The following is an 11,283-nucleotide window of genomic DNA, read 5'->3' as shown; positions in this document are numbered from 1 at the left end:
CACCTCAGACCCTCCTGCACTCACAGAAACTGAGCAGGAAGGCACTTTGGAGAATTTGAATAACAACCTCACCATACAGGAGAGGAAGCTGAGGCCCAGAGACGTGAAGAGATTTTCCCAAACACCTTCAACACCTAGTGGCAACGGTGCCCCCACACAGGCCTTGGCTGCAAGCTTCCCTGTGGAGGCTCCGGAACACACCCTCGAGAACCCCACATTTGAAATTCAGGGAACACTAAAATTAAAAGTTCAGCTTAAAAATAAAAAATTCATTTTCAGGAGACTTTGGATCAAATGTTGGTATCTCCACTGTTAAAAACAAGGCCTTTCTGGGGTGCCTGGGTGACTCAGTCATAAAGCCTCTGCCTTTGGTTCAGGTCAGGATCCGCAGGGTCCTGGGATCGAGTCCTGGATCGGGCTCCTGCTTGGCAGGAAGCCTGTTTCTCCCTCTCCCACTCCCCCTGCTTGTGTTTCCTCTCTCGCTGTGTCTCTCTTGGTCAAATAAATAAATAAAATCTTAAAAAAAAAAGGCCTTTCTGGGGACCAATCTTTTCTCCCAATTATATAATTCTGTTACTTATATTAGCTTTTCCATCACTGGCTCAGGGATTAGGATCACAGAACACAAAAGTGTTAAATAATACTTACCATAGTCACAAATAAAAGGCACTTCAATGATTATCTATAAAATATCTGACTCCTGTGCTAAAGTTCTTTTTCCTGAGAGCTGGCACTGGGTCTGCCTGCTCACCCCATGTCCCCCGTGCCTCCGAGAGCCTGCCAGGTGAAACATTCAGTAAATACTTGTCAAGCAGATAGATAACAGTTACCAGCAATAACGAGCTTTTACTGATCTCCAGTCCCAACCATCTTTCCATTCAAACCCAATCCCGGTTCTGGGCTGAAGCAATAGAAGCACAGCCTTCAGAAAAGCAGTCCAAGATGCCAATAGCAGCTTCACCACATGTCCCATATGCTTTTGTGGATCATTTAATTATCTCTTTGAGCATATTTATCTCATGTATGATAGAGAATGTAGAATTAACTTCGAGAAGGCAGCATGGACCACTGGAATGTTAGACGGGAAATGGGGTATCATGCAGCAGACAGGGGTCCCGTCCCTGGGCACCAGCTGCAGAGCTAAAGAACACCTCCATCAGAGTCACTGTGTGCCTCTTAGAATGCCCTGGGGATAAGGCCCCCAAATCTGCATTTCTGACAAAAGCTCCAAGGAGATTCTCATGTATGGAAAAAGCCCGTTTTAAACAAAGAGCCGAGGATGGAGACTCTGAAAGACCCAGTGCTCACACCCTTCACCCAAAGTGGCTTTCAGTGGAGAATGGGGACATTTCTGGGAAGGGATCCTACTTGATCTGTGTCCTGCTTCCGTGATTTCGGTTTTTAGGCCCTCCGTTTGCCTGTAGGTTTCCTCCTCTGCTCTAATTGCTGGGGAATGTCAGCCCTCATGGGGGTCATTTCTTTATGAAGACCTCTGTCATTTATTCTCCTCCTGGACAAGGGACAGCGGAGATCAGGTCTGGGGTTCCACAGTTCTAGCATTCCTCCTAAGCCACCTGGCTGAGCTGAAAGCATCATGACAGATCGAAATGAGGTCAGAGAAGAGGATCCCAGAGGAGTGAGATGCTGAGGGCAGGCCCTCTTCGGAGAGAGAACCACTACAAGGTCACTATCAGACCTGTTCAGGTGGGGGACGACTTACTGACCCATTCCATGAGCAGAGAACCCACCCTCGTCATTCCAAACTCCTGAGCCAAAGGACTGCAAGATAACACATGTTGGTTGCTTTAAACCACTGCTTTTCTAATTGTTAATATGCATCAATAGAGAACTAGTTCAGATGCTTATCTCTACTTCCCCGGGTTTTTAATGTTTAGAAACATGTATGCTAATCTCTACCAAGGAAAAAATTTTGAGATTGCACTGGGACGGCGGGTAGGCGGGTGGGGGCGGAGCCACGGCCAGAAGTAGAATAGTGGAGGCAGTGGAAGCTCTGGCAGCTCAGGACTGAGAGCAAGTCAGAATTACCCTGATGCTTCAGAGGCTCTTCAGTTTCTCCTCTCTCATTCAGTCTGCAGTCTCAGTTCATTTGAGGAGCAACACTGGTGTTACCGCGGTGGCATTTAATAAAGAACTTGGTCCTGTACAGAAACTCATCATGGACAAGATTAGAGAATACAGAACTAAGCTACAGGCATCTGGAGGACCCACTGATACTGGCCCAGAGCACCAGCAAGACCTAGGGAGGGAGCTTCTGAAGCTTAAATACACATATGGTAAAACAGACATGAATACGTTCCCAGAATTCACATTTGAAAATCCTAAATTTGAAGTCATCGAGAAGCCCCAGTCCTGGAAAACCCATGTAAAGTTTATTTGGAAATTTCACCTAGATTAGTTGTACAACTGGATCAGAATAAACAGTTCTCAACTGTGAAATGTTCTTTTGAATTCTGATTCCAAATAAATTATTTGGTGATGTTGGATGTAGAAAAAAAAAAAACACAAAAACCCAATAACCACAGTAAACCTCTGTTCCTCACCTTCACGTGATGTTCGTTAGCCCTTGTCACATGAAGGACGCCGTGAAGGGCATTTCCTATCTACAAGAGGTTCTTTCTAACACCCTCTTCCTGAGACCATGAGGTGTGTTCTTTCTGGCCGCAAGGAATAAAAACCCCAACTTACTTCATGGGAGGTGTGTTCCTATTGATTTAGCTTAAGGGAATTACCGTCAGCTAAGGTTATGCTAGGTCTCAGGGTTCAATTTTTCACTCATGTGTGGTGGCGGATTTCCCAAAAATGACGTACTTTTTCAAGGTAAGATTGCCCCCTGTACTTCATCTTTTCTTATCCCTGCTGTCTTCCTAACTATGGGAAATTGTATAAAACAAAATAGTGATATAAAACAATATACACAATATACACAAAACAATAGTGTATAAAACAAAAACAAGATAGACAGGGTTTGGGATTTAAGAAGAGCTGTTGGGGCACCTGGGTGCCTCAGTCGGTTAAGCATCTTCCTTCAGCTCAGGTCATGATCCCAGAGTCCTGGGATCCAGCCCCACATTGGGTTCCCTGCTCGGTAGGAAGCCTGCTTCTTCCCCACCCTCTGCTGCTCCCCCTGCTTGTGTTCTCTCTCTGTGTCTCTGTCAAATAAGTAAGTAAAATCTTAAAAAAGATAATGAGAGCTGTTATAATCCTGAACTTCTGGGGAATTGATGACAAGGACCCCAGGGTAGCAGGGAAAAATGGCTTTGGGCTTTTGGAGTTGCAAATGGGCATGTGTCAAAGAACAATACATGGTTTTGGGAGATACCTTAGCAACAATTTTGGCCATAATGGCCACAAAATCCATCATCCACCAGTCACTCTGTACACAGGTTATCCAGGTTTAATTTTGGCCAATGGCAACTATATCAAGAAAGACCAGATAATTGCATAAGAGCACATCCAACAAATATGGGGATGATGTAAAAGGTTGCATTGCCAAATCAGGCCCCACTAATCATAAGTCTTACCCAGGATCAAGTTTTACTCACATTTTCAAAGGGAAATTGTGAGGTACCAGCAAAGCAACTGAGACCACTAACACTAACTGCAAGAACCGAATTCCCACATGAGGACATGCTCTGACCCAGGCAAAACATACATGGTCTCTAAATGTTGTGTGAGGTTACCACACAAAGTGGAACTCTTTGGGTTGATTTCCCATGGCTATGCTTACATAGCTGATGTGACTTTTTCTAGCGAATAAGGCCATATTAATCCACAGATTCTTAGTTTGTTTCCCTAAAGAGTTCTATACACACCAAATCACCCTCCTGAAAGCATGCCAGGGACGGGCCTTCCCAACATTCACCACCATTTGGGTGTTCACCAACAGATTCCTCACGAGATGTTTACAAGGAAAATTGACCAGGACACTTTCTTCCCTCCCTCCTTCCCCCTTTCTTTTTTGTCTGTCTTTCTTTTTCTTTCTCTCTCTCTCTCTTTCTTTACGTTCTTTCTTTTCTTTCTTTCTTTCTTTCTTTCTTTCCTTCCTTCCTTCCTTTCCTTCCTTCCTTCTTTCTTTCTTTTCTTTCTTTCTTTCTCTTTCTTTCTTCTTCCTTCCTTTCTTTCTTTTCCTTCTTTCCTTCTTTTTTTTTCCTTCCTTTCTTCTTTCTTTCTTTCTTATTTCCAGGCCAGATCCACTGAAGGGAAATGACCAAATGAAAGAACACAGTTTCCCTTCTTTTCCACACATTGTTTAGGTGGAGCTTGTAAATCAGCAAGAATCCAATAATTTCCCTAGGAAAATATATGCAGGGAAGGACAAGTTCCTCCATTACCCTTCAAGGTCTTCCAGCTTAACTAAGAATTAAGTTTACCTGAGATATGGAATATGCATGAAGAACTGATATTGAAATTCAGAACTTTAAAGAAATAGAAAGTATTAAGGCAGACATTTTTTATACATTTTAGACAAGGAGACAATACATTTCCGAGGGACGTTTGGGAGCTCTAATTTGGAGTGAGTCCTATGCAGAATTCAGACCCTCTGCTTTAAAGGCCTTGGTGAGAAGGATGTCTTTTTACTTCTTAGTACAGGGGGTGCCTTTTTCATAGGGGAGATGGGTTTCCTGCTTTCAGGGAGACAGAGGAGGGTTTGAGGTCCTTGCACCAGTTGCTATTCAAATAGCTACAATTCAAAATAATCAATATGCCATTGTGGTACATATTGGGCAATCTGACCTTGGCCCCTATGGGTACCATGGTTTCTCTTAGCCTTGCTCATTACTCAGTACCTCTTTCAGAGAGAAAGCTAAACATATTATTCTTAGAAATACCAAGGGGCATCCAGGTGGCTACGTCGGATAAGCATCTGACTCTTGATTTTGGCTCAGGTCATGATCTCAGGGTCGTGGGAACCCCACGTTTGGGCTCTATGCTCAATGCAGAATCTCCTTGGGATTCTTTCTCCCTCTCCCTCTGCCCGTAATCCCTGCTCTAAATAAATAAATAAATAAATAAATAAATAAATAAATAAATAAAATCTTTAAAAAAAAATAAAAAATAAATACCATGATCTTACCTGAAACTAATGTAACGCTGTATGTTAAGTATTCCAGAAATTTTTTAAAATTATTTTAAGGGTCACCTGGGTGGCTCAATTGGTTAAGTGTCAGTCTTTGGCTCAGGTCAGGATCCCAGGGTCCTGGGATAAGCCCCATGTCCAGCTCCCTGCTCAGGGGTGAGTCGGCTTCTCTCTCTCTCTCCCCCTCCCTCCACCACTCTGCTCTCCCAATCGCTCTCTCTCAAAGAAGTAAATAAAATAGTTTTTAAAAAGCAATATAATGGTCCTCTCTGGAATCAATGCACTGATAATTATGCTTTCTTTTTGCTGACTCCCAGTCCCCCCATTTCTCTTTATTACCTGTCTGACCTACGTCCTTCCCCCAGTGATAGAGCCCTCTCAGGTGCACTGCTTAACCTGGAGGTGGGGCCAAAGAGAAGTGCACACATGGCTAGAATGGGCTGCCTTCAGAGTCAGTCATAACGAAACTACAGGCAGTTAGAAACGAGCCTAAAGTACCATTAGGAATAAGCACTGTGATATTTAGTGGTATGGATTTTAGGTTTGCTATTGATATCAACTTCCTTGTACAAATATGGTTAGAATCAAACATGACAGCAGGGCATCAGACAAAATGAAAGAAAACTGTGTCAAGTGTGAAGGTACTAAGTTACCAAAGTTACTCTCAGTTGTAAATTGCTTTGTCCCTCAGCCCCTCATTTCCACCTGCAGAACCTAGAAGACGTTCAACAGAGTCTCCACTTGCCATCAGATTCAATCTGGGGACACAATAATTTAAACTGTTAACCCAAACTTTCCATTTTTTCCTAATGTGTGTTGAATACCAGGTATTTCGATTGCCCATTCTCATTTTCAGTGAGGCCGCAGTGAGGACAGAGACTAATGTGGTGCATCCAGGTACTATTCTGTGTTTTGGTCTACTCTGTACTCCGTGTATCAACTTTTGTCTGCCAGTGGACCTCTGGCCAAACACGGGAAACCCAACAAATACTAAAAGTGTAGAATCTCTGGGTTGATCTGAGGAAATATCAAGCAACGTTTAGGATTCTCTAAGGCGCAGAATGGCTCTTGACCTGCAAGTACTAAGGGAGCTGCGCCATCCTTTCCTTAGGGGGAGTAATTCCAGATTCCTGACGCATGCACCTGTATATTTTTTATTTATTATTATTATTTTTTTTAATTTCAGCTAGGCTCCATGACCAACGTGGAGCTCTAACGCATGACCTTGAGATGAAGAGTTGCACGCTCTACCAACTGAGGCAGCATGGGTCCCCCGAGCACCTTTGATGCAGGCACACACCATGATTTTCATGTTGGAAAAAATAGGGCAAACTCTGGGAAATGTCTTCAATCTGCTCCACTCCTTCTGGGTATGTTTCCTGAGTTCCAATTGTGTGGGAGTCCTCTTTCCCACCCACCCACAGAAGACCCTCTCGGATCCCAACCCAGATCCCCTGGGATCCCTGGGGTCCTTTCTGTGTTAGCCTCTCCTGCTCTCAGTGTGTTTGTGCTTCTAAAGACACCTGTGAGCAGGACTGCCCTGGGGCTCCAGGAGCTACTTTTTACCCCTTCCCAGAGAACGGGGAGTACAAGCCATATATGACTCCAGCCCCATGTATCTCCCCTCCCCAAAGGCACTCAGCCTTTCACTAACAGGTGCAGCAGGGTCAAATCTCCATTCCTGGCCCAGGGGAGACTAACTCTGAAACAAAGGTGTCCCCCAGGCTCTCCTGTACCTGTCAGGACAAAGCTCCCCCACTGCCGTTGCAGGAAATCACACCTTACACAGCAATGAACTCAAAATGGTCACAGATCTAAGTATAAGAGCCAAAACTATTGTGCAAGAGGACTACATGGGAGAAAATGGTCAGGAATTCACAGTAAGCAAAGAGTTCTAAGTCACTACGGCAAGAGCACGATACGTAAGAGAAAATTGAAGATGAAGAAGTTTTTTGCATCAAACTTTGCCACTGAGAAAAGGAACAGAGAAGCCACTGATTAGGAGGAAATATTTGTGGATTAAATACCCAGTGAGGACTCACATTCACGAGAGACAAGAGGACTTTGAACTCACTCAATGGGCCGAAGCAACACACTCGTTTAAGCCAGTATAAGAGTTGAATACACATGTACCAAAGGAGACACATAAAAAGGTAATCAAGGTTATTAGTAATATGTTATTAGTGCTCAAGGAAATGCAAGGACAACCACGTACCATTTTACATCAACTAGTGCGCTTCTGTTCCAAAGACGATACCAAGTGTTGCTGAGGATGTGGAGAAACTGGACCCTCCTATATTGCTGGTGGCAACGTAAAATATAAGAGCCCCTGCGGAAGCCACTTTGAGAGTTCTTAAGAGTTCAGCACAAGCTTGCCATAGGACCCAGCCATTCCACAACTAGGAATCTATCTGAGAGAAGTAAAAGCATATGTCTGCTCAAGTCTCGCTCAGAAATGTTCCGGGCAGCGTTATTGAAGGTGACCTTCGCACATCAGTGGGTCCTGGGACCCCCAGGCAAACACTGCCTGGTGAGGGGCCACATCCTGGAGTCTCAGCAGGTGGTGGCTCAGAGCCTGGTTTCTGACCTCCCAGCTGGAGTCAGGGATTCAGTGCCTGTGCCTTCAGCCTCAGGCCCCGGCAGTTCCCCTGGAATCCCCCAGGTGGCAGACTACTTAAGGGAAGAGACCTTCAGGTGGCCCAAGGACACCAGGGGGAAGCAGGCAAAGACAGGGGCAGTAGCTGGCTGGAGATACCTAGAGGAAGTCAGGGCTGCAGGACCCACGGAAGCCGCTGGCAAGATCTGGATGGATCTTAAGTAGGTTTGGTCCCCTGGGTGGGCTCTAGCCACGAACCTTTAGGTTAACATCCAAAGGTTCCCTTTGATGCTCCCTCCTGCACTGGCACTGAGGCTCCCCCCAGTGCCCCCGCTCAGCATAGGGAAAAGAGCCTGTGCTGCTATTCACCTTCTTCTGAGTCTAAATGGAACACTTTGGGCTGGGTTTAGGGGAATCTGCCCTTTTCTGGCCCTCTATGTAGGGCCAGCTCCTGGGTGCTGAACCATTCCTGCGGGGGCCTAGAAGAGGCACTGTGGTCCTTCACATTGGAGCTGGGCTTGCAAAGAAGGGTTCCTGCTAATCCATATTTCCCTGGCCCTGGCTGAGCATCCTGGTCCAAGATCAGGGGCTGCAGTGACCTAAAATAGGGAACCTCCTATATGTCACTGCTCCTCTCTGGGAAAGTCCAAAGAAGGCCCATGGTAGTGGTGGGGGGAGGGGAGGACATAGAAAACTACACTCTGTCAAAACATCGTCCACAGTGAAGATTTTAAAAAAATGTTAGAGGACAGATCTCATATTATGTAGTCGGTGGTGCAGTAACAGCTCTGCGTGGTGACAGAGGGTAGCTACACTAGTAGTCAGCCTAACATAATTTATAGAGTCGTCCAATCCCTGTGTTGCCAGGTGAAACTGATGCCACACGGGAATCCGTTATGAATCAATGTTTAAAAGACCTGAAGGTGAGGGGAAAACTTACTCTCCTAGTTCTCCTTGCTCAGCTCAGGCTGCTCCTTGCAGAGTTGGATGCTGCTGTATGCATTCCTCAGGTTCCCCTGAGTTTTCTGGACTCAACTTGTCCTTAATCTTACCTCCTTTGGCAATCACCTGCTCCACCATTGCCTTGTCCTTCCTTGGGTTATGCTCATCCTCCAAATCTGCTGATTTTCTGTCTCCCAAATGCTCCCTCTGTTCTCTGTTTTCAGTGTGGGCTCAGATCAGGCTCCTGAAAAGGACACACAGTGAAGGGACCAAGTCAGGTCTCAGCTGCAGTCCCTAGGGCTGCTTAAAAGGCACCGCAGACCCACATGCACTCATAGAAACTGAGCAGGAAGGGACCGTGGAGGATTTGAATAACAACCTTATCTTACACATGAGGAAAGTGAGGCCCAGAGAGAAGAAGAGATTTTCCCAAACTCCTTCAACAGTTGATGGCAGTACGGCCGCCACACAGGCCTTGGCTGCGAGCTTCCCTGTCGAGGATCCTAACATATCCTCCGGGAACCCACATCTGAATGTCAGGGGACAGTGGTCAATCCGTATTCCCACTGTTCAAACAACAATGTCCAGAAGGACTTTTCCTGGGAATACTCTTGTTCACAATTGTACAGTCCCACTTGTATACTCAGTTGGTTTACACTCCTGGTTGAACTTCAGTCCACTCTCAAGATGGGAGAGCAGACAGGCCCCGGGCTGGAGCTGCACCGGGGTTAGGGGTGTCTTTTCTTTTTATGTCTCATAGATTATGGGTCACAGCCAGGGTGGTCTCCAACTGAAGATGTTTCCAATCATCTAAGGGACTCAGCCTACTGGTTGATAGGGGGAGATTTGGGCCCTAACAAAGGTCTTCCTGGAACTGTCAAGGCCATCTTCCCCTACTGGGGGATGGAAACCGCAATGTAAATATATTATAAGGAAGCCATACGTTATTGTAGGACACACGCTGGAAAGGAGAGCACATGCTCTGCCCCTGCTGGTCTGGATCTGACAGTCCAGCAGGTGGGAAACCACGAAAGCACTGTGTACCACCCTCCTTGCCTCCAGCTCAGATCTAGCTGCCTACTCTACCAATTTAACACCTGGGACAACCCATGCAGGAACAATTCCTTTTGACCCATTTTGAAATGGGAAATGGAGCCACAGGAAATTCAAGATACTTAGTCCAAGTCTCAGTTTCCCACTCAGGTTTGCAGCTACAGCTTGGGAGACCAGAGGGCTCTCTTTCCTTGTTCTCTGTTTTAGGGATTTCCAGGGACAAAGAACAATCCCAGCCTCCGATGCCCTGAACTGCTCTGGCACTCCCAGCCTGACTGTTTTGTTTCCATGATTGAAATAAATAATCTTACATGTAGAATATCAACCTCAGACAAGATTGCTTTGAGACCTTGATGAAATGAGACAAAACAAGGCTACTCACAATACTGTTCAGACCGACATCCAAACATCGACCTCCCTCTCTAAGGAAACGCCTATGACTTCTTTACCACAATCACAGAATTGTCAGTGCTGCCAGTGTTCAATATAGAACAAACCCTGCCTCTTCCCATCCTTTCCCACATCTCACAACTAAAGCCCGTATCCTATAAGCGATCCTCTCACTGAGACCTTGGCGTGTGTTCTTTTTGGCTGTGAGGAATAAAAAAGCCAATTCCTTTCAACTGGCTTAGAGGAATTGACACCAACTTTCCAGGAACAAACAGGTGTAAAAACCCATTCTCAGGAAGAAAGGTCATATTGTCTATGAGATACCTAGGCTCTGGAACTCCAGAACTTGTTTTTATCCTAAAAAAAGAAAGAAAAAGAAAAGACTCTTTCTACCAACCCCCTTAGTAACTAACATGAACTTTAGGTTTTCAGGCAGGATCTTCCCACCTCTGATTTAAACTAGGGATTGCTGGGGCACCTGGGAGGCTCAGCCGGTTGAGCGTCTGCTTTGGCTCAGGTCATGATTCCAAAGTCCGGGAATCGAGCCCCACATCGGGCTCCCTGCTCAGCGAGGAGTCTCCTTCTCCCTGTGTCTCCCACCATGCTCTCCTGCTCGCTCTCTCACTCTCTAATAATTAAATAAAATATTTAAAAAAATAAACAAAAATAAACTAGATATTGCTCTTGATCTCGGGATTGTGAGTTCGAGCCTCACATTGCATGTAGAGATTCCTTAAAAATAAAATCCCTGAAACATTTAAAACATATGGGGCACCTGGGTGGCTCAGTTTGTGAAGCCTTCAACTCTTGGTTTTGGCTCAGGTCATGATCTCAGGGTCCTGAAATTGAACCCCAGGCTCAGTGCAGAGTCCTCTTCAGATTCTCCCCCTTTGCCTCCCCCTCTGCCCCTCCACACCGTTTATAGGCTTGCAGGGGCGTGCTCTCTCGAAAGGAAAGAAAGAAAGAAAGAAAGAAAGAAAGAAAGAAGAAGGAAGGAAGGAAGGAAGGAAGGAAGGAAGGAAGGAAGGAAGGAAGGAAGAAAGAAAACTTTTAAAGCTTAAAAAACAAAAATAAAATAGATACTGAGGATAAGTCAGCGAAGAAGCTAGCTAAAAAAGAATGTTTCGCACAGTATAGCTTAGTAAGGCCTCGGATCACTTATAACCCAGTATTCCCAGCTGGGCTGGAACCTCCAACCTTCAGT

The sequence above is a fragment of the Eumetopias jubatus genome, unplaced genomic scaffold (genome assembly GCF_037043125.1).
Source record: "Eumetopias jubatus isolate StellerSeaLion01/CBP00866 unplaced genomic scaffold, mEumJub1_p1.0 scaffold_54, whole genome shotgun sequence".
Lineage (NCBI taxonomy): Eukaryota > Metazoa > Chordata > Mammalia > Carnivora > Otariidae > Eumetopias > Eumetopias jubatus.
Note: the sequence above shows the minus strand (reverse complement) of the source record.